Raw genomic sequence first — 25893 nt, forward strand, 5'->3', positions numbered from 1 at the left:
ACCAAAAAAATTGTAATTCTGCAATGTTAATGCCCAATACTCCCTTATTTATCAAAGTTAGTTAGGAATAAAGCATTCATCCTTCATGTATAGTGATTTTATCCTGTATAATTCTCTATCAAATTAGCAGTCAAAACCTGCCACTGATACTGTACTTTCCTGAGGTAACGTATTAAGTTGACATTTCAACATTTTTTGTTGCTTGACTGCCACTTGAGTATGTTTTTACATTACTTGAGTCCCAAGCGAGGTATAGACTGCAAAGTGATGCTATACATTAAAAGCAAGTAATAGGGGGCACCCGGATTTGAACCAGAGACCTCTCGATCTGCAGTCGAATGCTCTACCATTGAGCTATACCCCCTGCTCTTTCTCACTATAAGCACATACACATTGCAGCCTTGATGTAAAGGTTACTGTACTGTATTTCTTGTCCTGCAGGAGGTGAAGATGAGTCTGTTTCTTTATGGTAATGCTTTGGAGTTATTAGTCAGGGCATAAATAGAGAGTTCACATACTGCAGGTATAATCTGTGAGCTTACTCAAAAAGAAACTTTGATCATCCTAAAGTTCCACTATAGTTAGTGCTAGTCAGAGTAGGATTTATTGAAATCCAGTTGTGACATTGTTTTATTGAAGCAAAACTGATCTAAAATACAAATTGTTACCAAACCAATATTAATAATTTCTGAAAACTATTTTATCATGGTACATTTTTGCTAAGAAAATAAAATATTTGAATTTTGGGTCAGTGGGCTCAGATGTTCTGAATGCATGTATGCCTTATGGACTAATTGCAAAATCAGTCGGAGTTGAAAACATGGCTGTACCAAATAATTTTGAATTCTGCCATGTTAATGCCCAATACTCCCTTATTTATCAAAGTTAGTTAGGAATAAAGCATTCATCCTTCATGTACAGTTATTTTATGCTGTATAATTCTCTATCAAAAGTAGCTGTAAAAACCTGCCACTGATACTGTACTTTCCTGAGGTAAAGTATTAAGTTGAAATGTCAACATTTTTTGTTGCCTGACTGCCACTTGAGTATGTTTTTATATTACTTGAGTCCCAAACGTGGTATAGACTGCAAAGGGATGCTATACATTAAAAGCAAATTATAGGGGCACCTGGATTTGAACCAGGGACTTCTCGACATGCACTCGAATGCTCAACAACTGATTTATACCCCCTGGTCTTTCTAACTATAAGACCATACACATTGCAGCCTTGATGTAAAGGTTACTGTACTGTATTTCTTGTCCAGCAGGAGGTGAAGATGAGTCTGTTTCTTTATGGTAAAGGTTTGGAGTTATTAGTCAGGGCATAAATAGAGAGTATACATACTGTAGGTATAATCTGTGAGCATGTTTAAAAAGAAAATTTGATCATCCTAAAGCTCCACTATTGTTTGTGCTAGTCAGAGTAGTATATATTGAAATCAAGTTGTGACATTGTTTTATGGAAGCCAAAGAGAACTAAAATACAAATTGTCACTAAACCAATATTAATAATTTCTGAAAACTAACTGATTGAGATACATTTTGGCAATAAAATAAAATATTTGATTTTTAGGTCAGTGGGCTCAGATGTTCTGAATGCATGTATGCCTTATGGACTAATTGCAAAATCAGTATGAGTTCAAAACATGGCTGCACCAAAAAAATTGTAATTCTGCCATGTTAATGCCCAATACTCCCTTATTTATCAAAGTTAGTTAGGAATAAAGCATTCATCCTTCATGTATAGTGATTTTATCCTGTATAATTCTCTATCAAATTAGCAGTCAAAACCTGCCACTGATACTGTACTTTCCTGAGGTAACGTATTAAGTTGACATTTCAACATTTTTTGTTGCTTGACTGCCACTTGAGTATGTTTTTACATTACTTGAGTCCCAAACGAGGTATAGACTGCAAAGTGATGCTATACATTAAAAGCAAGTAATAGGGGGCACCCAGATTTGAACCAGGGACCTCTCGATCTGCAGTCAAATGCTCTACCACTGAGCTATACCCCCTGCTCTTTCTCGCTATAAGCACATGCACATTGCAGCCTTGATGTAAAGGTTACTGTACTGTATTTCTTGTCCTGCAGGAGGTGAAGATGAGTCTATTTCTTTATGGTAATGCTTTGGAGTTATTAGTCAGGGCATAAATAGAGAGTTCACATACTGCAGGTATAATCTGTGAGCATACTCAAAAAGAAACTTTGATCTTCCTAAATTTCCACTATAGTTAGTGCTAGTCAGAGTAGGATTTATTGAAATCCAGTTGTGACATTGTTTTATTGAAGCAAAACTGATCTAAAATACAAAATGTTACCAAACCAATATTAATAATTTCTGAAAACTATTTTATCATGGTACATTTTTGCTAAGAAAATAAAATATTTGAATTTTGGGTCAGTGGGCTCAGATGTTCTGAATGCATGTATGCCTTATGGACTAATTGCAAAATCAGTCGGAGTTGAAAACATGGCTGTACCAAATAATTTTGAATTCTGCCATGTTAATGCCCAATACTCCCTTATTTATCAAAGTTAGTTAGGAATAAAGCATTCATCCTTCATGTACAGTTATTTTATGCTGTATAATTCTCTATCAAAAGTAGCTGTAAAAACCTGCCACTGATACTGTACTTTCCTGAGGTAAAGTATTAAGTTGAAATGTCAACATTTTTTGTTGCCTGACTGCCACTTGAGTATGTTTTTACATTACTTGAGTCCCAAACGTGGTATAGACTGCAAAGGGACGCTATACATTAAAAGCAAATTATAGGGGGCACCTGGATTTGAACCAGGGACCTCTCGACATGCACTCGAATGCTCAACAACTGATTTATACCCCCTGGTCTTTCTAACTATAAGACCATACACATTGCAGCCTTGATGTAAAGGTTACTGTACTGTATTTCTTGTCCTGCAGGAGGTGAAGATGAGTCTGTTTCTTTATGGTAAAGGTTTGGAGTTATTAGTCAGGGCATAAATAGAGAGTTTACATACTGCAGGTATAATCTGTGAGCATGTTTAAAAAGAAACTTTGATCATCCTAAAGCTCCACTATTGTTCGTGCTAGTCAGAGTAGTATATATTGAAATCCAGTTGTGACATTGTTTTATGGAAGCCAAATAGAACTAAAATACAAATTGTCACTAAACCAATATTAATAATTTCTGAAAACTAACTGATTGAGATACATTTTGGCAATAAAATAAAATATTTGATTTTTAGGTCAGTGGGCTCAGATGTTCTGAATGCATGTATGCCTTATGGACTAATTGCAAAATCAGTATGAGTTCAAAACATGGCTGCACCAAAAAAATTGTAATTCTGCCATGTTAATGCCCAATACTCCCTTATTTATCAAAGTTAGTTAGGAATAAAGCATTCATCCTTCATGTATAGTGATTTTATCCTGTATAATTCTCTATCAAATTAGCAGTCAAAACCTGCCACTGATACTGTACTTTCCTGAGGTAACGTATTAAGTTGACATATCAACATTTTTTGTTGCCTGACTGCCACTTGAGTATGTTTTTACATTACTTGAGTCCCAAATGAGGTATAGACTGCAAAGTGATGCTATACATTAAAAGAAAGTAATAGGGGGCACCCGGATTTAAACCAGGGACCTCTCGATCTCCAGTCGAATGCTCTACCACTGAGCTATACCCCCTGCTCTTTCTCACTATAAGCACATACACATTACAGCCTTGATGTAAAGGTTACTGTACTGTATTTCTTGTCCTGCAGGAGGTGAAGATGAGTCTATTTCTTTATGGTAATGCTTTGGAGTTATTAGTCAGGGCATAAATAGAGAGTTCACATACTGCAGGTATAATCTGTGAGCATACTCAAAAAGAGACTTTGATCTTCCTAAATTTCCACTATAGTTAGTGCTAGTCAGAGTAGGATTTATTGAAATCCAGTTGTGACATTGTTTTATTGAAGCAAAACTGATCTAAAATACAAATTGTTACCAAACCCATATTAATAATTTCTGAAAACTATTTAATCATGGTACATTTTTGCTAAGAAAATAAAATATTTGAATTTTGGGTCAGTGGGCTCAGATGTTCTGAATGCATGTATGCCTTATGGACTAATTGCAACATCAGTTGGAGTTGAAAACATGGCTGTACCAAATAATTTTTAATTCTGCCATGTTAATGCCCAATACTCCCTTATTTATCAAAGTTAGTTAGGAATAAAGCATTCATCCTTCATGTACAGTTATTTTATGCTGTATAATTCTCTATCAAAAGTAGCTGTAAAAACCTGCCACTGATACTGTACTTTCCTGAGGTAAAGTATTAAGTTGAAATGTCAAAATTTTTTGTTGCCTGACTGCCACTTGAGTATGTTTTTACATTACTTGGGTCCCAAACGTGGTATAGACTGCAAAGGGACGCTATACATTAAAAGCAAATTATAGGGGGCACCTGGATTTGAACCAGGGACCTCTCGACATGCACTCGAATGCTCAACAACTGATTTATACCCCCTGGTCTTTCTAACTATAAGACCATACACATTGCAGCCTTGATGTAAAGGTTACTGTACTGTATTTCTTGTCCTGCAGGAGGTGAAGATGAGTCTGTTTCTTTATGGTAAAGGTTTGGAGTTATTAGTCAGGGCATAAATAGAGAGTTTACATACTGTAGGTATAATCTGTGAGCATGTTTAAAAAGAAACTTTGATCATCCTAAAGCTCCACTATTGTTCGTGCTAGTCAGAGTAGTATATTTTGAAATCCAGTTGTGACATTGTTTTATGGAAGCCAAAGAGAACTAAAATACAAATTGTCACTAAACCAATATTAATAATTTCTGAAAACTAACTGATTGAGATACATTTTGGCAATAAAATAAAATATTTGATTTTTAGGTCAGTGGGCTCAGATGTTCTGAATGCATGTATGCCTTATGGACTAATTGCAAAACCAGTATGAGTTCAAAACATGGCTGCACCAAAAAAATAGTAATTCTGCCATGTTAATGCCCAATACTCCCTTATTTATCAAAGTTAGTTAGGAATAAAGCATTCATCCTTCATGTATAGTGATTTTATCCTGTATAATTCTCTATAAAATTAGCAGTCAAAACCTGCCACTGATACTGTACTTTCCTGAGGTAACGTATTAAGTTGACATTTCAAAAATTTTTGTTGCCTGACTGCCACTTGAGTATGTTTTTACATTACTTGAGTCCCAAACGAGGTATAGACTGCATAGTGATGCTATACATTAAAAGCAAGTAATAAGGGGCACCCAGATTTGAACCAGGGACCTCTCGATCTGCAGTCGAATACTCTACCACTGAGCTATACCCCCTGCTGTTTCTCACTAAAAGCACATGCACATTGCAGCCTTGATGTAAAGGTTACTGTACTGTATTTCTTGTCCTGCAGGAGGTGAAGATGAGTCTATTTCTTTATGGTAATGCTTTGGAGTTATTAGTCAGGGCATAAATAGAGAGTTCACATACTGCAGGTATAATCTGTGAGCATACTCAAAAAGAAACTTTGATCATCATAAAGTTCCACTATAGTTAGTGCTAGTCAGAGTAGGATTTATTGAAATCCAGTTGTGACATTGTTTTATTGAAGCAAAACTGATCTAAAATACAAATTGTTAAGAAACCAATATTAATAATTTCTGAAAACTATTTTATCATGGTACATTTTTGCTAAGAAAATAAAATATTTGAATTTTGGGTCAGTGGGCTCAGATGTTCTGAATGCATGTATGCCTTATGGACTAATTGCAAAATCAGTATGAGTTCAAAACATGGCTGCACCAAAAAAATTGTAATTCTGCCATGTTAATGCCCAATACTCCCTTATTTATCAAAGTTAGTTAGGAATAAAGCATTCATCCTTCATGTATAGTGATTTTATCCTGTATAATTCTCTATCAAATTAGCAGTCAAAACCTGCCACTGATACTGTACTTTCCTTAGGTAACGTATTAAGTTGACATTTCAACATTTTTTGTTGCTTGACTGCCACTTGAGTATGTTTTTACATTACTTGAGTCCCAAACGAGGTATAGACTGCAAAGTGATGCTATACATTAAAAGCAAGTAATAGGGGGAACCCGGATTTGAACCAGGGACCTCTCGATCTGCAGTCGAATGCTCTACCATTGAGCTATACCCCCTGCTCTTTCTTACTCTAAGCACATACACATTGCAGCCTTGATGTAAAGGTTACTGTACTGTATTTCTTGTCCTGCAGGAGGTGAAGATGAGTCTGTTTCTTTATGGTAATGCTTTGGAGTTATTAGTCAGGACATAAATAGAGAGTTCACATACTGCAGGTATAATCTGTGAGCATACTCAAAAAGAAACTTTGATCATCCTAAAGTTCCACTATAGTTAGTGCTAGTCAGAGTAGGATTTATTGAAATCCAGTTGTGACATTGTTTTATTGAAGCAAAACTGATCTAAAATACAAATTGTTACCAAACCAATATTAATAATTTCTGAAAACTATTTTATCATGGTACATTTTTGCTAAGAAAATAAAATATTTGAATTTTGGGTCAGTGGGCTCAGATGTTCTGAATGCATGTATGCCTTATGGACTAATTGCAAAATCAGTCGGAGTTGAAAACATGGCTGTACCAAATAATTTTGAATTCTGCCATGTTAATGCCCAATACTCCCTTATTTATCAAAGTAAGTTAGGAATAAAGCATTCATCCTTCATGTACAGTTATTTTATGCTGTATAGTTCTCTATCAAAAGTAGCTGTAAAAACCTGCCACTGATACTGTACTTTCCTGAGGTAAAGTATTAAGTTGAAATGTCAACATTTTTTGTTGCCTGACTGCCACTTGAGTATGTTTTTACATTACTTGAGTCCCAAATGTGGTATAGACTGCAAAGGGATGCTATACATTAAAAGCAAATTATAGGGGCACATGGATTTGAACCAGGGACCTCTCGACATGCACTCGAATGCTCAACAACTGATTTATACCCCCTGGTCTTTCTAACTATAAGACCATACACATTGCAGCCTTGATGTAAAGGTTACTGTACTGTATTTCTTGTCCTGCAGGAAGTGAAGATGAGTCTGTTTCTTTATGGTAAAGGTTTGGAGTTATTAGTCAGGGCATAAATAGAGAGTTTACATACTGTAGGTATAATCTGTGAGCATGTTTAAAAAGAAACTTTGATCATCCTAAAGCTCCACTATTGTTTGTGCTAGTCAGAGTAGTATATATTGAAATCCAGTTGTGACATTGTTTTATGGAAGCCAAAGAGAACTAAAATACAAATTGTCACTAAACCAATATTAATAATTTCTGAAAACTAACTGATTGAGATACATTTTGGCAATAAAATAAAATATTTGATTTTTAGGTCAGTGGGCTCAGATGTTCTGAATGCATGTATGCCTTATGGACTAATTGCAAAATCAGTATGAGTTCAAAACATGGCTGCACCAAAAAAATTGTAATTCTACCATGTTAATGCCCAATACTCCCTTATTTATCAAAGTTAGTTAGGAATAAAGCATTCATCCTTCATGTATAGTGATTTTATCCTGTATAATTCTCTATCAAATTAGCAGTCAAAACCTGCCACTGATACTGTACTTTCCTGAGGTAACGTATTAAGTTGACATTTCAACATTTTTTGTTGCCTGACTGCCACTTGAGTATGTTTTTACATTACTTGAGTCCCAAATGAGGTATAGACTGCAAAGTGATGCTATACATTAAAAGCAAGTAATAGGGGGCACCCGGATTTGAACCAGGGACCTCTCGATCTGCAGTCGAATGCTCTACCACTGAGCTATACCCATTGCTCTTTCTCACTATAAGCACATACACATTGTAGCCTTGATGTAAAGGTTACTGTACTGTATTTCTTGTCCTGCAGGAGGTGAGGATGAGTCTTTTTCTTTATGGTAAAGGTTTGGAGTTATTAGTCAGGGCATAAATAGAGAGTTTACATACTGTAGGTATAATCTGTGAGCATGTTTAAAAAGAAACTTTGATCATCCTAAAGCTCCACTATTGTTCGTGCTAGTCAGAGTAGTATATATTGAAATCCAGTTGTCACATTGTTTTATGGAAGCCAAAGAGAACTAAAATACAAATTGTCACTAAACCAATATTAATAATTTCTGAAAACTAACTGATTGAGATACATTTTGGCAATAAAATAAAATATTTGATTTTTAGGTCAGTGGGCTCAGATGTTCTGAATGCATGTATGCCTTATGGACTAATTGCAAAATCAGTATGAGTTCAAAACATGGCTGCACCAAAAAAATTGTAATTCTGCCATGTTAATGCCCAATACTCCCTTATTTATCAAAGTTAGTTAGGAATAAAGCATTCATCCTTCATGTATAGTGATTTTATCCTGTATAATTCTCTATAAAATTAGCAGTCAAAACCTGCCACTGATACTGTACTTTCCTGAGGTAACGTATTAAGTTGACATTTCAACATTTTTTGTTGCCTGACTGCCACTTGAGTATGTTTTTACATTACTTGAGTCCCAAACGAGGTATAGACTGCAAAGTGATGCTATACATTAAAAGCAAGTAATAAGGGGCACCCGGATTTGAACCAGGGACCTCTCGATCTGCAGTCGAATGCTCTACCACTGAGCTATACCCCCTGCTGTTTCTCACTGAAAGCACATGCACATTGCAGCCTTGATGTAAAGGTTACTGTACTGTATTTCTTGTCCTGCAGGAGGTGAAGATGAGTCTATTTCTTTATGGTAATGCTTTGGAGTTATTAGTCAGGGCATAAATAGAGAGTTCACATACTGCAGGTATAATCTGTGAGCATACTCAAAAAGAAACTTTGATCATCCTAAAGTTCCACTATAGTTAGTGCTAGTCAGAGTAGGATTTATTGAAATCCAGTTGTGACATTGTTTTATTGAAGCAAAACTGATCTAAAATACAAATTGTTACCAAACCAATATTAATAATTTCTGAAAACTATTTTATCATGGTACATTTTTGCTAAGAAAATAAAATATTTGAATTTTGGGTCAGTGGGCTCAGATGTTCTGAATGCATGTATGCCTTATGGACTAATTGCAAAATCAGTCGGAGTTGAAAACATGGCTGTACCAAATAATTTTGAATTCTGCCATGTTAATGCCCAATACTCCCTTATTTATCAAAGTTAGTTAGGAATAAAGCATTCATCCTTCATGTACAGTTATTTTATGCTGTATAATTCTCTATCAAAAGTAGCTGTAAAAACCTGCCACTGATACTGTACTTTCCTGAGGTAAAGTATTAAGTTGAAATGTCAACATTTTTTGTTGCCTGACTGCCACTTGAGTATGTTTTTACATTACTTGAGTCCCAAATGTGGTATAGACTGCAAAGGGATGCTATACATTAAAAGCAAATTATAGGGGCACCTGGATTTGAACCAGGGACCTCTCGACATGCACTCGAATGCTCAACAACTGATTTATACCCCCTGGTCTTTCTAACTATAAGACCATACACATTGCAGCCTTGATGTAAAGGTTACTGTACTGTATTTCTTGTCCTGCAGGAGGTGAAGATGAGTCTGTTTCTTTATGGTAAAGGTTTGGAGTTATTAGTCAGGGCATAAATAGAGAGTTTACATACTGTAGGTATAATCTGTGAGCATGTTTAAAAAGAAACTTTGATCATCCTAAAGCTCCACTATTGTTTGTGCTAGTCAGAGTAGTATATATTGAAATCCAGTTGTGACATTGTTTTATGGAAGCCAAAGAGAACTAAAATACAAATTGTCACTAAACCAATATTAATAATTTCTGAAAACTAACTGATTGAGATACATTTTGGCAATAAAATAAAATATTATATTTTTAGGTCAGTGGGCTCAGATGTTCTGAATGCATGTATGCCTTATGGACTAATTGCAAAATCAGTATGAGTTCAAAACATGGCTGCACCAAAAAAAATTGTAATTCTACCATGTTAATGCCCAATACTCCCTTATTTATCAAAGTTAGTTAGGAATAAAGCATTCATCCTTCATGTATAGTGATTTTATCCTGTATAATTCTCTATCAAATTAGCAGTCAAAACCTGCCACTGATACTGTACTTTCCTGAGGTAACGTATTAAGTTGACATTTCAACATTTTTTGTTGCCTGACTGCCACTTGAGTATGTTTTTACATTACTTGAGGCCCAAATGAGGTATAGACTGCAAAGTGATGCTATACATTAAAAGCAAGTAATAGGGGGCACCCGGATTTGAACCAGGGACCTCTCGATCTGCAGTCGAATGCTCTACCACTGAGCTATACCCATTGCTCTTTCTCACTATAAGCACATACACATTGTAGCCTTGATGTAAAGGTTACTGTACTGTATTTCTTGTCCTGCAGGAGGTGAAGATGAGTCTATTTCTTTATGGTAATGCTTTGGAGTTATTAGTCAGGGCATAAATAGAGAATTCACATACTGCAGGTATAATCTGTGAGCATACTCAAAAAGAAACTTTGATCATCCTAAATTTCCACTATAGTTAGTGCTAGTCAGAGTAGGATTTATTGAAATCCAGTTGTGACATTGTTTTATTGAAGCAAAACTGATCTAAAATACAAATTGTTACCTAACCAATATTAATAATTTCTGAAAACTATTTTATCATGGTACATTTTTGTTAAGAAAATAAAATATTTGAATTTTGGGTCAGTGGGCTCAGATGTTCTGAATGCATGTATGCCTTATGGACTAATTGCAAAATCAGTCGGAGTTGAAAACATGGCTGTACCAAATAATTTTGAATTCTGCCATGTTAATGCCCAATACTCCCTTATTTATCAAAGTTAGTTAGGAATAAAGCATTCATCCTTCATGTACAGTTATTTTATGCTGTATAATTCTCTATCAAAAGTAGCTGTAAAAACCTGCCACTGATACTGTACTTTCCTGAGGTAAAGTATTAAGTTGAAATGTCAAAATTTTTTGTTGCCTGACTGCCACTTGAGTATGTTTTTACATTACTTGAGTCCCAAACGTGGTATAGACTGCAAAGGGACGCTATACATTAAAAGCAAATTATAGGGGGCACCTGGATTTGAACCAGGGACCTCTCGACATGCACTCGAATGCTCAACAACTGATTTATACCCCCTGGTCTTTCTAACTATAAGACCATACACATTGCAGCCTTGATGTAAAGTTTACTGTACTGTATTTCTTGCCCTGCAGGAGGTGAAGATGAGTCTGTTTCTTTATGGTAAAGGTTTGGAGTTATTAGTCAGAGCATAAATAAAGAGTTTACATACTGTAGGTATAATCTGTGAGCATGTTTAAAAAGAAACTTTGATCATTCTAAAGCTCCACTATTGTTCGTGCTAGTCAGAGTAGTATATTTTGAAATCCAGTTGTGACATTGTTTTATGGAAGCCAAAGAGAACTAAAATACAAATTGTCACTAAACCAATATTAATAATTTCTGAAAACTAACTGATTGAGATACATTTTGGCAATAAAATAAAATATTAGATTTTTAGGTCAGTGGGCTCAGATGTTCTGAATGCATGTATGCCTTATGGACTAATTGCAAAATCAGTATGAGTTCAAAACATGGCTGCACCAAAAAAATTGTAATTCTGCCATGTTAATGCCCAATACTCCCTTATTTATCAAAGTTAGTTAGGAATAAAGCATTCATCCTTCATGTATAGTGATTTTATCCTGTATAATTCTCTATAAAATTAGCAGTCAAAACCTGCCACTGATACTGTACTTTCCTGAGGTAACGTATTAAGTTGACATTTCAACATTTTTTGTTGCCTGACTGCCACTTGAGTATGTTTTTACATTACTTGAGTCCCAAACGAGGTATAGACTGCAAAGTGATGCTATACATTAAAAGCAAGTAATAGGGGGCACCCAGATTTGAACCAGGGACCTCTCGATCTGCAGTCGAATGCTCTACCATTGAGCTATACCCCCTGCTCTTTCTTACTATAAGCACATACACATTGCAGCCTTGATGTAAAGGTTACTGTACTATATTTCTTGTCCTGCAGGAGGTGAAGATGAGTCTATTTCTTTATGGTAATGCTTTGGAGTTATTAGTCAGGGCATAAATAGAGAGTTCACATACTGCAGGTATAATCTGTGAGCATACTCAAAAAGAAACTTTGATCATCCTAAATTTCCACTATAGTTAGTGCTAGTCAGAGTAGGATTTATTGAAATCCAGTTGTGACATTGTTTTATTGAAGCAAAACTGATCTAAAATACAAATTGTTACCAAACCAATATTAATAATTTTTGAAAACTATTTTATCATGGTACATTTTTGCTAAGAAAATAAAATATTTGAATTTTGGGTCAGTGGGCTCAGATGTTCTGAATGCATGTATGCCTTATGGACTAATTGCAAAATCAGTCGGAGTTGAAAACATGGCTGTACCAAATAATTTTGAATTCTGCCATGTTAATGCCCAATACTCCCTTATTTATCAAAGTTAGTTAGGAATAAAGCATTCATCCTTCATGTACAGTTATTTTATGCTGTATAATTCTCTATCAAAAGTAGCTGTAAAAACCTGCCACTGATACTGTACTTTCCTGAGGTAAAGTATTAAGTTGAAATGTCAACATTTTTTGTTGCCTGACTGCCACTTGAGTATGTTTTTACATTACTTGAGTCCCAAACGTGGTATAGACTGCAAAGGGACGCTATACATTAAAAGCAATTTATAGGGGGCACCTGGATTTGAACCAGGGACCTCTCGACATGCACTCGAATGCTCAACAACTGATTTATACCCCCTGGTCTTTCTAACTATAAGACCATACACATTGCAGCCTTGATGTAAAGGTTACTGTACTGTATTTCTTGTCCTGCAGGAGGTGAAGATGAGTCTGTTCCTTTATGGTAAAGGTTTGGAGTTATTAGTCAGGGCATAAATAGAGAGTTTACATACTGCAGGTATAATCTGTGAGCATGTTTAAAAAGAAACTTTGATCATCCTAAAGCTCCACTATTGTTCGTGCTAGTCAGAGTAGTATATATTGAAATCCAGTTGTGACATTGTTTTATGGAAGCCAAATAGAACTAAAATACAAATTGTCACTAAACCAATATTAATAATTTCTGAAAACTAACTGATTGAGATACATTTTGGCAATAAAATAAAATATTTGATTTTTAGGTCAGTGGGCTCAGATGTTCTGAATGCATGTATGCCTTATGGACTAATTGCAAAATCAGTATGAGTTCAAAACATGGCTGCACCAAAAAAATTGTAATTCTGCCATGTTAATGCCCAATACTCCCTTATTTATCAAAGTTAGTTAGGAATAAAGCATTCATCCTTCATGTATAGTGATTTTATCCTGTATAATTCTCTATCAAATTAGCAGTCAAAAACTGCCACTGATACTGTACTTTCCTGAGGTAACGTATTAAGTTGACATTTCAACATTTTTTGTTGCCTGACTGCCACTTGAGTATGTTTTTACATTACTTGAGTCCCAAATGAGGTATAGACTGCAAAGTGATGCTATACATTAAAAGCAAGTAATAGGGGGCACACGGATTTGAAACAGGGACCTCTCGATCTCCAGTCGAATGCTCTACCACTGAGCTATACCCCCTGCTCTTTCTCACTATAAGCACATACACATTGCAGCCTTGATGTAAAGGTTACTGTACTGTATTTCTTGTCCTGCAGGAGGTGAAGATGAGTCTATTTCTCTATGGTAATGCTTTGGAGTTATTAGTCAGGGCATAAATAGAGAGTTCACATACTGCAGGTATAATCTGTGAGCATACTCAAAAAGAAACTTTGATCTTCCTAAATTTCCACTATAGTTAGTGCTAGTCAGAGTAGGATTTATTGAAATCCAGTTGTGACATTGTTTTATTGAAGCAAAACTGATCTAAAATACAAATTGTTACCAAACCCATATTAATAATTTCTGAAAACTATTTTATCATGGTACATTTTTGCTAAGAAAATAAAATATTTGAATTTTGGGTCAGTGGGCTCAGATGTTCTGAATGCATGTATGCCTTATGGACTAATTGCAAAATCAGTTGGAGTTGAAAACATGGCTGTACCAAATAATTTTGAATTCTGCCATGTTAATGCCCAATACTCCCTTATTTATCAAAGTTAGTTAGGAATAAAGCATTCATCCTTCATGTACAGTTATTTTATGCTGTATAATTCTCTATCAAAAGTAGCTGTAAAAACATGCCACTGATACTGTACTTTTCTGAGGTAAAGTATTAAGTTGAAATGTCAACATTTTTTGTTGCCTGACTGCCACTTGAGTATGTTTTTACATTACTTGAGTCCCAAACAAGGTATAGACTGCAAAGGGATGCTATACATTAAAAGCAAATTATAGGGGGCACCTGGATTTGAACCAGGGACCTCTCGACATGCACTCGAATGCTCAACAACTGATTTATACCCCCTGGTCTTTCTAACTATAAGACCATACACATTGCAGCCTTGATGTAAAGGTTACTGTACTGTATTTCTTGTCCTGCAGGGGGTGAAGATGAGTCTGTTTCTTTATGGTAAAGGTTTGGAGTTATTAGTCAGGGCATAAATAGAGAGTTTACATACTGCAGGTATAATCTGTGAGCATGTTTAAAAAGAAACTTTGATCATCCTAAAGCTCCACTATTGTTCGTGCTAGTCAGAGTAGTATATATTGAAATCCAGTTGTGACATTGTTTTATGGAAGCCAAATAGAACTAAAATACAAATTGTCACTAAACCAATATTAATAATTTCTGAAAACTAACTGATTGAGATACATTTTGGCAATAAAATAAAATATTTGATTTTTAGGTCAGTGGGCTCAGATGTTCTGAATGCATGTATGCCTTATGGACTAATTGCAAAATCAGTATGAGTTCAAAACATGGCTGCACCAAAAAAATTGTAATTCTGCCATGTTAATGCCCTATACTCCCTTATTTATCAAAGTTAGTTAGGAATAAAGCATCCATCCTTCATGTATAGTGATTTTATCCTGTATAATTTTTTTATCAAATTAGCAGTCAAAACCTGCCACTGATACTGTACTTTCCTGAGGTAACGTATTAAGTTGACATTTCAACATTTTTTGTTGCTTGACTGCCACTTGAGTATGTTTTTACATTACTTGAGTCCCAAACGAGGTATAGACTGCAAAGTGATGCTATACATTAAAAGCAAGTAATAGGGGGCACCCAGATTTGAACCAGGGACCTCTCGATCTGCAGTCGAATGCTCTACCATTGAGCTATACCCCCTGCTCTTTCTTACTATAAGCACATACACATTGCAGCCTTGATGTAAAGGTTACTGTACTATATTTCTTGTCCTGCAGGAGGTGAAGATGAGTCTGTTTCTTTATGGTAATGCTTTGGAGTTATTAGTCAGGGCATAAATAGAGAGTTCACATACTGCAGGTATAATCTGTGAGCATACTCAAAAAGAAACTTTGATCATCCTAAAGTTCCACTATAGTTAGTGCTAGTCAGAGTAGGATTTATTGAAATCCAGTTGTGACATTGTTTTATTGAAGCAAAACTGATCTAAAATACAAATTGTTACCAAACCAATATTAATAATTTCTGAAAACTATTTTATCATGGTACATTTTTGCTAAGAAAATAAAATATTTGAATTTTGGGTCAGTGGGCTCAGATGTTCTGAATGCATGTATGCCTTATGGACTAATTGCAAAATGAGTCGGAGTTGAAAACATGGCTGTACCAAATAATTTTGAATTCTGCCATGTTAATGCCCAATACTCCCTTATTTATCAAAGTTAGTTAGGAATAAAGCATTCATCCTTCATGTACAGTTATTTTATGCTGTATAATTCTCTATCAAAAGTAGCTGTAAAAACCTGCCACTGATACTGTACTTTCCTGAGGTAAAGTATTAAGTTGAAATGTCAAAATTTTTTGTTGCCTGACTGCCACTTGAGTATGTTTTTACATTACTTGAGTCCCAAATGTGGTATAGACTGCAAAGGGACGCTATACATTAAAAGCAAATTATAGGGGGCACCTGGATTTGAACCAGGGACCTCTCGACATGCACTCGAATGCTCAACAACTGATTTATACCCCCTGGTCTTTCTAACTATAAGACCATACACATTGCAGCCTTGATGTAAAGGTTACTGTACTGTATTTCTTGTCCTGCAGGAGGTGAAGATGAGTCTGTTTCTTTATGGTAAAGGTTTGGAGTTATTAGTCAGGGCATAAATAGAGAGTTTACATACTGCAGGTATAATCTGTGAGCATGTTTAAAAAGAAACTTTGATCATCCTAAAGCTCCACTATTGTTCGTGCTAGTCAGAGTAGTATATATTGAAATCCAGTTGTGACATTGTTTTATGGAAGCTTAATAGAACTAAAATACAAATTGTCACTAAACCAATATTAATAATTTCTGAAAACTAACTGATTGAGATACATTTTGGCAATAAAATAAAATATTTGATTTTTAGGTCAGTGGGCTCAGATGTTCTGAATGCATGTATGCCTTATGGACTAATTGCAAAATCAGTATGAGTTCAAAACATGGCTGCACCAAAAAAATTGTAATTCTGCCATGTTAATGCCCTATACTCCCTTATTTATCAAAGTTAGTTAGGAATAAAGCATCCATCCTTCATGTATAGTGATTTTATCCTGTATAATTTTCTATCAAATTAGCAGTCAAAACCTGCCACTGATACTGTACTTTCCTGAGGTAACGTATTAAGTTGACATTTCAAAATTTTTTGTTGCCTGACTGCCACTTGAGTATGTTTTTACATTACTTGAGTCCCAAACGAGGTATAGACTGCAAAGTGATGCTATACATTAAAAGCAAGTAATAGGGGGCACCCAGATTTGAACCAGGGACCTCTCGATCTGCAGTCGAATGCTCTACCATTGAGCTATACCCCCTGCTCTTTCTTACTCTAAGCACATACACATTGCAGCCTTGATGTAAAGGTTACTGTACTATATTTCTTGTCCTGCAGGAGGTGAAGATGAGTCTGTTTCTTTATGGTAATGCTTTGGAGTTATTAGTCAGGGCATAAATAGAGAGTTCACATTCTGCAGGTATAATCTGTGAGCATACTCAAAAAGAAACTTTGATCATCCTAAAGTTCCACTATAGTTAGTGCTAGTCAGAGTAGGATTTATTGAAATCCAGTTGTGACATTGTTTTATTGAAGCAAAACTGATCTAAAATACAAATTGTTACCAAACCAATATTAATAATTTCTGAAAACTATTTTATCATGGTACATTTTTGCTAAGAAAATAAAATATTTGAATTTTGGGTCAGTGGGCTCAGATGTTCTGAATGCATGTATGCCTTATGGACTAATTGCAAAATGAGTCGGAGTTGAAAACATGGCTGTACCAAATAATTTTGAATTCTGCCATGTTAATGCCCAATACTCCCTTATTTATCAAAGTTAGTTAGGAATAAAGCATTCATCCTTCATGTACAGTTATTTTATGCTGTATAATTCTCTATCAAAAGTAGCTGTAAAAACCTGCCACTGATACTGTACTTTCCTGAGGTAAAGTATTAAGTTGAAATGTCAACATTTTTTGTTGCCTGACTGCCACTTGAGTATGTTTTTACATTACTTGAGTCCCAAACGTGGTATAGACTGCAAAGGGACGCTATACATTAAAAGCAAATTATAGGGGGCACCTGGATTTGAACCAGGGACCTCTCGACATGCACTCGAATGCTCAACAACTGATTTATACCCCCTGGTCTTTCTAACTATAAGACCATACACATTGCAGCCTTGATGTAAAGGTTACTGTACTGTATTTCTTGTCCTGCAGGAGGTGAAGATGAGTCTGTTTCTTTATGGTAAAGGTTTGGAGTTATTAGTCAGGGCATAAATAGAGAGTTTACATACTGCAGGTATAATCTGTGAGCATGTTTAAAAAGAAACTTTGATCATCCTAAAGCTCCACTATTGTTCGTGCTAGTCAGAGTAGTATATTTTGAAATCCAGTTGTGACATTGTTTTATGGAAGCCAAAGAGAACTAAAATACAAATTGTCACTAAACCAATATTAATAATTTCTGAAAACTAACTGATTGAGATACATTTTGGCAATAAAATAAAATATTTGATTTTTAGGTCAGTGGGCTCAGATGTTCTGAATGCATGTATGCCTTATGGACTAATTGCAAAATCAGTATGAGTTCAAAACATGGCTGCACCAAAAAAATTGTAATTCTGCCATGTTAATGCCCAATACTCCCTTATTTATCAAAGTTAGTTAGGAATAAAGCATTCATCCTTCATGTATAGTGATTTTATCCTGTATAATTCTCTATCAAATTAGCAGTCAAAACCTGCCACTGATACTGTACTTTCCTGAGGTAACGTATTAAGTTGACATTTCAACATTTTTTGTTGCCTGACTGCCACTTGAGTATGTTTTTACATTACTTGAGTCCCAAATGAGGTATAGACTGCAAAGTGATGCTATACATTAAAAGCAAGTAATAGGGGGCACCCGGATTTGAACCAGGGACCTCTCGATCTGCAGTCGAATGCTCTACCACTGAGCTATACCCCCTGCTCTTTCTCTCTGTAAGCACATACACATTGCAGCCTTGATGTAAAGGTTACTGTACTGTATTTCTTGTCCTGCAAGAGGTGAAGATGAGTCTATTTCTTTATGGTAATGCTTTGGAGTTATTAGTCAGGGCATAAATAGAGAGTTCACATACTGCAGGTATAATCTGTAAGCATACTCAAAAAGAAACTTTGATCATCCTAAATTTCAACTATAGTTAGTGCTAGTCAGAGTAGGATTTATTGAAATCCAGTTGTGACATTGTTTTATTGAAGCAAAACTGATCTAAAATACAAATTGTTACCAAACCCATATTAATAATTTCTGAAAACTATTTTATCATGGTACATTTTTACTAAGAAAATAAAATATTTGAATTTTGGGTCAGTGGGCTCAGATGTTCTGAATGCATGTATGCCTTATGGACTAATTGCAAAATCAGTCGGAGTTGAAAACATGGCGGTACCAAATAATTTTGAATTCTGCCATGTTAATGCCCAATACTCCCTTATTTATCAAAGTTAGTTAGGAATAAAGCATTCATCCTTCATGTACAGTTATTTTATGCTGTATAATTCTCTATCAAAAGTAGCTGTAAAAACCTGCCACTGATACTGTACTTTCCTGAGGTAAAGTATTAAGTTGAAATGTCAACATTTTTTGTTGCCTGACTGCCACTTGAGTATGTTTTTACATTACTTGAGTCCCAAACGTGGTATAGACTGCAAAGGGACGCTATACATTAAAAGCAAATTATAGGGGCACCTGGATTTGAACCAGGGACCTCTCGACATGCACTCGAATGCTCAACAACTGATTTATACCCCCTGGTCTTTCTAACTATAAGACCATACACATTGCAGCCTTGATGTAAAGGTTACTGTACTGTATTTCTTGTCCTGCAGGAGGTGAAGATGAGTCTGTTTCTTTATGGTAAATGTTTGGAGTTATTAGTCAGGGCATAAATAGAGAGTTTACATACTGTAGGTATAATCTGTGAGCATGTTTAAAAAGAAACTTTGATCATCCTAAAGCTCCACTATTGTTCGTGCTAGTCAGAGTAGTATATATTGAAATCCAGTTGTGACATTGTTTTATGGAAGCCAAAGAGAACTAAAATACAAATTGTCACTAAACCAATATTAATAATTTCTGAAAACTAACTGATTGAGATACATTTTGGCAATAAAATAAAATATTTGATTTTTAGGTCAGTGGGCTCAGATGTTCTGAATGCATGTATGCCTTATGGACTAATTGCAAAATCAGTATGAGTTCAAAACATGGCTGCACCAAAAAAATTGTAATTCTGCCATGTTAATGCCCAATACTCCCTTATTTATCAAAGTTAGTTAGGAATAAAGCATTCATCCTTCATGTATAGTGATTTTATCCTGTATAATTCTCTATCAAATTAGCAGTCAAAACCTGCCACTGATACTGTACTTTCCTGAGGTAAAGTATTAAGTTGACATTTCAACATTTTTTGTTGTCTGACTGCCACTTGAGTATGTTTTTACATTACTTGAGTCCCAAATGAGGTATAGACTGCAAAGTGATGCTATACATTAAAAGCAAGTAATAGAGGGCACCCGGATTTGAACCAGGGACCTCTCGATCTGCAGTCGAATGCTCTACCACTGAGCTATACCCCCTGCTCTTTCTCACTATAAGCACATACACATTGCAGCCTTGATGTAAAGGTTACTGTACTGTATTTCTTGTCCTGCAGGAGGTGAAGATGAGTCTATTTCTTTATGGTAATGCTTTGGAGTTATTAGTCAGGGCATAAATAGAGAGTTCACATACTGCAGGTATAATCTGTGAGCATACTCAAAAAGAAACTTTGATCTTCCTAAATTTCCACTATAGTTAGTGCTAGTCAGAGTAGGATTTATTGAAATCCAGTTGTGACATTGTTTTATTGAAGCAAAACTGATCTAAAATACAAATTGTTACCAAACCAATATTAATAATTTATAAAAACTATTTTATCATGGTACATTTTTGCTAAGAAAATAAAATATTTGAATTTTGGGTCAGTGGGCTCAGATGTTCTGAATGGATGTATGCCTTATGGACTAATTGCAAAATCAGTCGGAGTTGAAAACATGGCTGTACCAAATAATTTTGAATTCTGCCATGTTAATGCCCAATACTCCCTTATTTATCAAAGTTAGTTAGGAATAAAGCATTCATCCTTCATGTACAGTTATTTTATGCTGTATAATTCTCTATCAAAAGTAGCTGTAAAAACCTGCCACTGATACTGTACTTTCCTGAGGTAAAGTATTAAATTGAAATGTCAACATTTTTTGTTGCCTGACTGCCACTTGAGTATGTTTTTACATTACTTGAGTCCCAAACGTGGTATAGACTGCAAAGGGACGCTATACATTAAAAGCAAATTATAGGGGCACCTGGATTTGAACCAGGGACCTCTCGACATGCACTCGAATGCTCAACAACTGATTTATACCCCCTGGTCTTTCTAACTATAAGACCATACACATTGCAGCCTTGATGTAAAGGTTACTGTACTGTATTTCTTGTCCTGCAGGAGGTGAAGATGAGTCTGTTTCTTTATGGTAAAGGTTTGGAGTTATTAGTCAGGGCATAAATAGAGAGTTTACATACTGTAGGTATAATCTGTGAGCATGTTTAAAAAGAAACTTTGATCATCCTAAAGCTCCACTATTGTTTGTGCTAGTCAGAGTAGTATATATTGAAATCCAGTTGTGACATTGTTTTATGGAAGCCAAAGAGAACTAAAATACAAATTGTCACTAAACCAATATTAATAATTTCTGAAAACTAACTGATTGAGATACATTTTGGCAATAAAATAAAATATTTGATTTTTAGGTCAGTGGGCTCAGATGTATGTATGGACTAATATATGATATATAATATATATATATAATAATACATGTATGCCTTATGGACTAATTGCAAAATCAGTATGAGTTCAAAACATGGCTGCACCAAAAAAATTGTAATTCTGCCATGTTAATGCCCAATACTCCCTTATTTATCAGTTAGTTAGGAATAAAGCATTCATCCTTCATGTATAGTGATTTTATCCTGTATAATTCTCTATCAAATTAGCAGTCAAAACCTGCCACTGATACTGTACTTTCCTGAGGTAAAGTATTAAGTTGACATTTCAACATTTTTTGTTGTCTGACTGCCACTTGAGTATGTTTTTACATTACTTGAGTCCCAAATGAGGTATAGACTGCAAAGTGATGCTATACATTAAAAGCAAGTAATAGGGTGCACCCGGATTTGAACCAGGGACCTCTCGATCTGCAGTCGAATGCTCTACCACTGAGATATACCCCCTGCTCTTTCTCACTATAAGCACATACACATTGCAGCCTTTATGTAAAGGTTACTGTACTGTATTTCTTGTCCTGCAGGAGGTGAACATGAGTCTATTTCTTTATGGTAATGCTTTGGAGTTATTAGTCAGGGCATAAATAGAGAGTTCACATACTGCAGGTATAATCTGTGAGCATACTCAAAAAGAAACTTTGATCTTCCTAAATTTCCACTATAATTAGTGCTAGTCAGAGTAGGATTTATTGAAATCCAGTTGTGACATTGTTTTATTGAAGCAAAACTGATCTAAAATACAAATTGTTACCAAACCAATATTAATAATTTCTGAAAACTATTTTATCATGGTACATTTTTGCTAAGAAAATAAAATATTTGAATTTTGGGTCAGTGGGCTCAGATGTTCTGAATGCATGTATGCCTTATGGACTAATTGCAAAATCAGTCGGAGTTGAAAACATGGCTGTACCAAATAATTTTGAATTCTGCCATGTTAATGCCCAATACTCCCTTATTTATCAAAGTTAGTTAGGAATAAAGCATTCATCCTTCATGTACAGTTATGTTATGCTGTATAATTCTCTATTAAAAGTAGCTGTAAAAACCTGCCACTGATACTGTACTTTCCTGAGGTAAAGTATTAAGATGAAATGTCAACATTTTTTGTTGCCTGACTGCCACTTGAGTATGTTTTTACATTACTTGAGTCCCAAACGTGGTATAGACTGCAAAGGGACGCTATACATTAAAAGCAAATTATAGGGGGCACCTGGATTTGAACCAGGGACCTCTCGACATGCACTCGAATGCTCAACAACTGATTTATACCCCCTGGTCTTTCTAACTATAAGACCATACACATTGCAGCCTTGATGTAAAGGTTACTGTACTGTATTTCTTGTCCTGCAGGAGGTGAAGATGATTCTGTTTCTTTATGGTAAAGGTTTGGAGTTATTAGTCAGGGCATAAATAGAGAGTTTACATACTGTAGGTATAATCTGTGAGCATGTTTAAAAAGAAACTTTGATCATCCTAAAGCTCCACTATTGTTCGTGCTAGTCAGAGTAGTATATATTGAAATCCAGTTGTGACATTGTTTTATGGAAGCCAAATAGAACTAAAATACAAATTGTCACTAAACCAATATTAATAATTTCTGAAAGCTAACTGATTGAGATACATTTTGGCAATAAAATAAAATATTTGATTTTTAGGTCAGTGGGCTCAGATGTTCTGAATGCATGTATGCCTTATGGACTAATTGCAAAATCAGTATGAGTTCAAAACATGGCTGCACCAAAAAAATTGTAATTCTGCCATGTTAATGCCCAATACTCCCTTATTTATCAAAGTTAGTTAGGATTAAAGCATTCATCCTTCATGTATAGTGATTTTATCCTGTATAATTCTCTGTCAAATTAGCAGTCAAAACCTGCCACTGATACTGTACTTTCCTGAGGTAAAGTATTAAGTTGACATTTCAACATTTTTTGTTGCCTGACTGCCACTTGAGTATGTTTTTACATTACTTGAGTCCCAAATGAGGTATAGACTGCAAAGTGATGCTATACATTAAAAGCAAGTAATAGGGGGCACCCGGATTTAAACCAGGGACCTCTCGATCTGCAGTCGAATGCTCTACCACTGAGATATACCCCCTGCTCTTTCTCACTATAAGCACATACACATTGCAGCCTTGATGTAAAGGTTACTGTACTGTATTTCTTGTCCTGCAGGAGGTGAAGATGAGTCTATTTCTTTATGGTAATGCTTTGGAGATATTAGTCAGGGCATAAATAGAGAGTTCACATACTGCAGGTATAATCTGTGAGCATACTCAAAAAGAAACTTTGATCTTCCTAAATTTCCACTATAGTTAGTGCTAGTCAGAGTAGGATTTATTGAAATCCAGTTGTGACATTGTTTTATTGAAGCAAAACTGATCTAAAATACAAATTGTTACCAAACCAATATTAATAATTTCTGAAAACTATTTTATCATGGTACATTTTTGCTAAGAAAATAAAATATTTGAATTTTGGGTCAGTGGGCTCAGATGTTCTGAATGCATGTATGCCTTATGGACTAATTGCAAAATCAGTCGGAGTTGAAAACATGGCTGTACCAAATAATTTTGAATTCTGCCATGTTAATGCCCAATACTCCCTTATTTATCAAAGTTAGTTAGGAATAAAGCATTCATCCTTCATGTACAGTTATTTTATGCTGTATAATTCTCTATCAAAAGTAGCTGTAAAAACCTGCCACTGATACTGTACTTTCCTGAGGTAAAGTATTAAGTTGAAATGTCAACATTTTTTGTTGCCTGACTGCCACTTGAGTATGTTTTTACATTACTTGAGTCCCAAACGTGGTATAGACTGCAAAGGGACGCTATACATTAAAAGCAAATTATAGGGGCACCTGGATTTGAACCAGGGACCTCTCGACATGCACTCGAATGCTCAACAACTGATTTATACCCCCTGGTCTTTCTAACTATAAGACCATACACATTGCAGCCTTGATGTAAAGGTTACTGTACTGTATTTCTTGTCCTGCAGGAGGTGAAGATGAGTCTATTTCTTTATGGTAAAGGTTTGGAGTTATTAGTCAGGGCATAAATAGAGAGTTTACATACTGTAGGTATAATCTGTGAGCATGTTTAAAAAGAAACTTTGATCATCCTAAAGCTCCACTATTGTTTGTGCTAGTCAGAGTAGTATATATTGAAATCCAGTTGTGACATTGTTTTATGGAAGCCAAAGAGAACTAAAATACAAATTGTCACTAAACCAATATTAATAATTTCTGAAAACTAACTGATTGAGATACATTTTGGCAATAAAATAAAATATTTGATTTTTAGGTCAGTGGGCTCAGATGTATGTATGGACTAATATATGATATATAATATATATATATATAATAATACATGTATGCCTTATGGACTAATTGCAAAATCAGTATGAGTTCAAAACATGGCTGCACCAAAAAAATTGTAATTCTGCCATGTTAATGCCCAATACTCCCTTATTTATCAGTTAGTTAGGAATAAAGCATTCATCCTTCATGTATAGTGATTTTATCCTGTATAATTCTCTATCAAATTAGCAGTCAAAACCTGCCACTGATACTGTACTTTCCTGAGGTAAAGTATTAAGTTGACATTTCAACATTTTTTGTTGTCTGACTGCCACTTGAGTATGTTTTTACATTACTTGAGTCCCAAATGAGGTATAGACTGCAAAGTGATGCTATACATTAAAAGCAAGTAATAGGGTGCACCCGGATTTGAACCAGGGACCTCTCGATCTGCAGTCGAATGCTCTACCACTGAGATATACCCCCTGCTCTTTCTCACTATAAGCACATACACATTGCAGCCTTTATGTAAAGGTTACTGTACTGTATTTCTTGTCCTGCAGGAGGTGAACATGAGTCTATTTCTTTATGGTAATGCTTTGGAGTTATTAGTCAGGGCATAAATAGAGAGTTCACATACTGCAGGTATAATCTGTGAGCATACTCAAAAAGAAACTTTGATCTTCCTAAATTTCCACTATAATTAGTGCTAGTCAGAGTAGGATTTATTGAAATCCAGTTGTGACATTGTTTTATTGAAGCAAAACTGATCTAAAATACAAATTGTTACCAAACCAATATTAATAATTTCTGAAAACTATTTTATCATGGTACATTTTTGCTAAGAAAATAAAATATTTGAATTTTGGGTCAGTGGGCTCAGATGTTCTGAATGCATGTATGCCTTATGGACTAATTGCAAAATCAGTCGGAGTTGAAAACATGGCTGTACCAAATAATTTTGAATTCTGCCATGTTAATGCCCAATACTCCCTTATTTATCAAAGTTAGTTAGGAATAAAGCATTCATCCTTCATGTACAGTTATTTTATGCTGTATAATTCTCTATTAAAAGTAGCTGTAAAAACCTGCCACTGATACTGTACTT

The 25893-nt window shown here is 35.2% G+C and overlaps 17 non-coding genes across 17 annotated transcripts; all 17 read right to left on the reverse strand.

The window, feature by feature from the left end:
• Positions 1-292: 292 nt before the first annotated feature.
• Positions 293-364, reverse strand: TRNAC-GCA (transfer RNA cysteine (anticodon GCA)). The gene has a single exon. It is a non-coding gene; the product is annotated as a tRNA-Cys (tRNA).
• A 1583-nt stretch (positions 365-1947) lies between these two features.
• Positions 1948-2019, reverse strand: TRNAC-GCA (transfer RNA cysteine (anticodon GCA)). Its single transcript has one exon. It is a non-coding gene; the product is annotated as a tRNA-Cys (tRNA).
• Positions 2020-3603: 1584 nt separating this feature from the next.
• On the reverse strand, positions 3604-3675 carry TRNAS-GGA (transfer RNA serine (anticodon GGA)). The gene has a single exon. It is a non-coding gene; the product is annotated as a tRNA-Ser (tRNA).
• A 1584-nt stretch (positions 3676-5259) lies between these two features.
• TRNAC-GCA (transfer RNA cysteine (anticodon GCA)) lies at positions 5260-5331 on the reverse strand. Its single transcript has one exon. It is a non-coding gene; the product is annotated as a tRNA-Cys (tRNA).
• Positions 5332-6087: 756 nt separating this feature from the next.
• On the reverse strand, positions 6088-6159 carry TRNAC-GCA (transfer RNA cysteine (anticodon GCA)). The gene has a single exon. It is a non-coding gene; the product is annotated as a tRNA-Cys (tRNA).
• Positions 6160-7742: 1583 nt separating this feature from the next.
• On the reverse strand, positions 7743-7814 carry TRNAC-GCA (transfer RNA cysteine (anticodon GCA)). Its single transcript has one exon. It is a non-coding gene; the product is annotated as a tRNA-Cys (tRNA).
• A 755-nt stretch (positions 7815-8569) lies between these two features.
• TRNAC-GCA (transfer RNA cysteine (anticodon GCA)) lies at positions 8570-8641 on the reverse strand. The gene has a single exon. It is a non-coding gene; the product is annotated as a tRNA-Cys (tRNA).
• A 1584-nt stretch (positions 8642-10225) lies between these two features.
• On the reverse strand, positions 10226-10297 carry TRNAC-GCA (transfer RNA cysteine (anticodon GCA)). The gene has a single exon. It is a non-coding gene; the product is annotated as a tRNA-Cys (tRNA).
• A 1584-nt stretch (positions 10298-11881) lies between these two features.
• Positions 11882-11953, reverse strand: TRNAC-GCA (transfer RNA cysteine (anticodon GCA)). Its single transcript has one exon. It is a non-coding gene; the product is annotated as a tRNA-Cys (tRNA).
• Positions 11954-13537: 1584 nt separating this feature from the next.
• Positions 13538-13609, reverse strand: TRNAS-GGA (transfer RNA serine (anticodon GGA)). The gene has a single exon. It is a non-coding gene; the product is annotated as a tRNA-Ser (tRNA).
• Positions 13610-15194: 1585 nt separating this feature from the next.
• On the reverse strand, positions 15195-15266 carry TRNAC-GCA (transfer RNA cysteine (anticodon GCA)). Its single transcript has one exon. It is a non-coding gene; the product is annotated as a tRNA-Cys (tRNA).
• A 1584-nt stretch (positions 15267-16850) lies between these two features.
• On the reverse strand, positions 16851-16922 carry TRNAC-GCA (transfer RNA cysteine (anticodon GCA)). Its single transcript has one exon. It is a non-coding gene; the product is annotated as a tRNA-Cys (tRNA).
• Positions 16923-18506: 1584 nt separating this feature from the next.
• TRNAC-GCA (transfer RNA cysteine (anticodon GCA)) lies at positions 18507-18578 on the reverse strand. The gene has a single exon. It is a non-coding gene; the product is annotated as a tRNA-Cys (tRNA).
• Positions 18579-20161: 1583 nt separating this feature from the next.
• On the reverse strand, positions 20162-20233 carry TRNAC-GCA (transfer RNA cysteine (anticodon GCA)). The gene has a single exon. It is a non-coding gene; the product is annotated as a tRNA-Cys (tRNA).
• A 1618-nt stretch (positions 20234-21851) lies between these two features.
• On the reverse strand, positions 21852-21923 carry TRNAC-GCA (transfer RNA cysteine (anticodon GCA)). Its single transcript has one exon. It is a non-coding gene; the product is annotated as a tRNA-Cys (tRNA).
• A 1584-nt stretch (positions 21924-23507) lies between these two features.
• On the reverse strand, positions 23508-23579 carry TRNAC-GCA (transfer RNA cysteine (anticodon GCA)). Its single transcript has one exon. It is a non-coding gene; the product is annotated as a tRNA-Cys (tRNA).
• Positions 23580-25199: 1620 nt separating this feature from the next.
• Positions 25200-25271, reverse strand: TRNAC-GCA (transfer RNA cysteine (anticodon GCA)). Its single transcript has one exon. It is a non-coding gene; the product is annotated as a tRNA-Cys (tRNA).
• Positions 25272-25893: the final 622 nt, after the last annotated feature.

The sequence above is a fragment of the Pseudophryne corroboree genome, chromosome 1, assembly GCF_028390025.1.
Source record: "Pseudophryne corroboree isolate aPseCor3 chromosome 1, aPseCor3.hap2, whole genome shotgun sequence".
Classification (NCBI taxonomy): Eukaryota; Metazoa; Chordata; class Amphibia; order Anura; family Myobatrachidae; genus Pseudophryne; species Pseudophryne corroboree.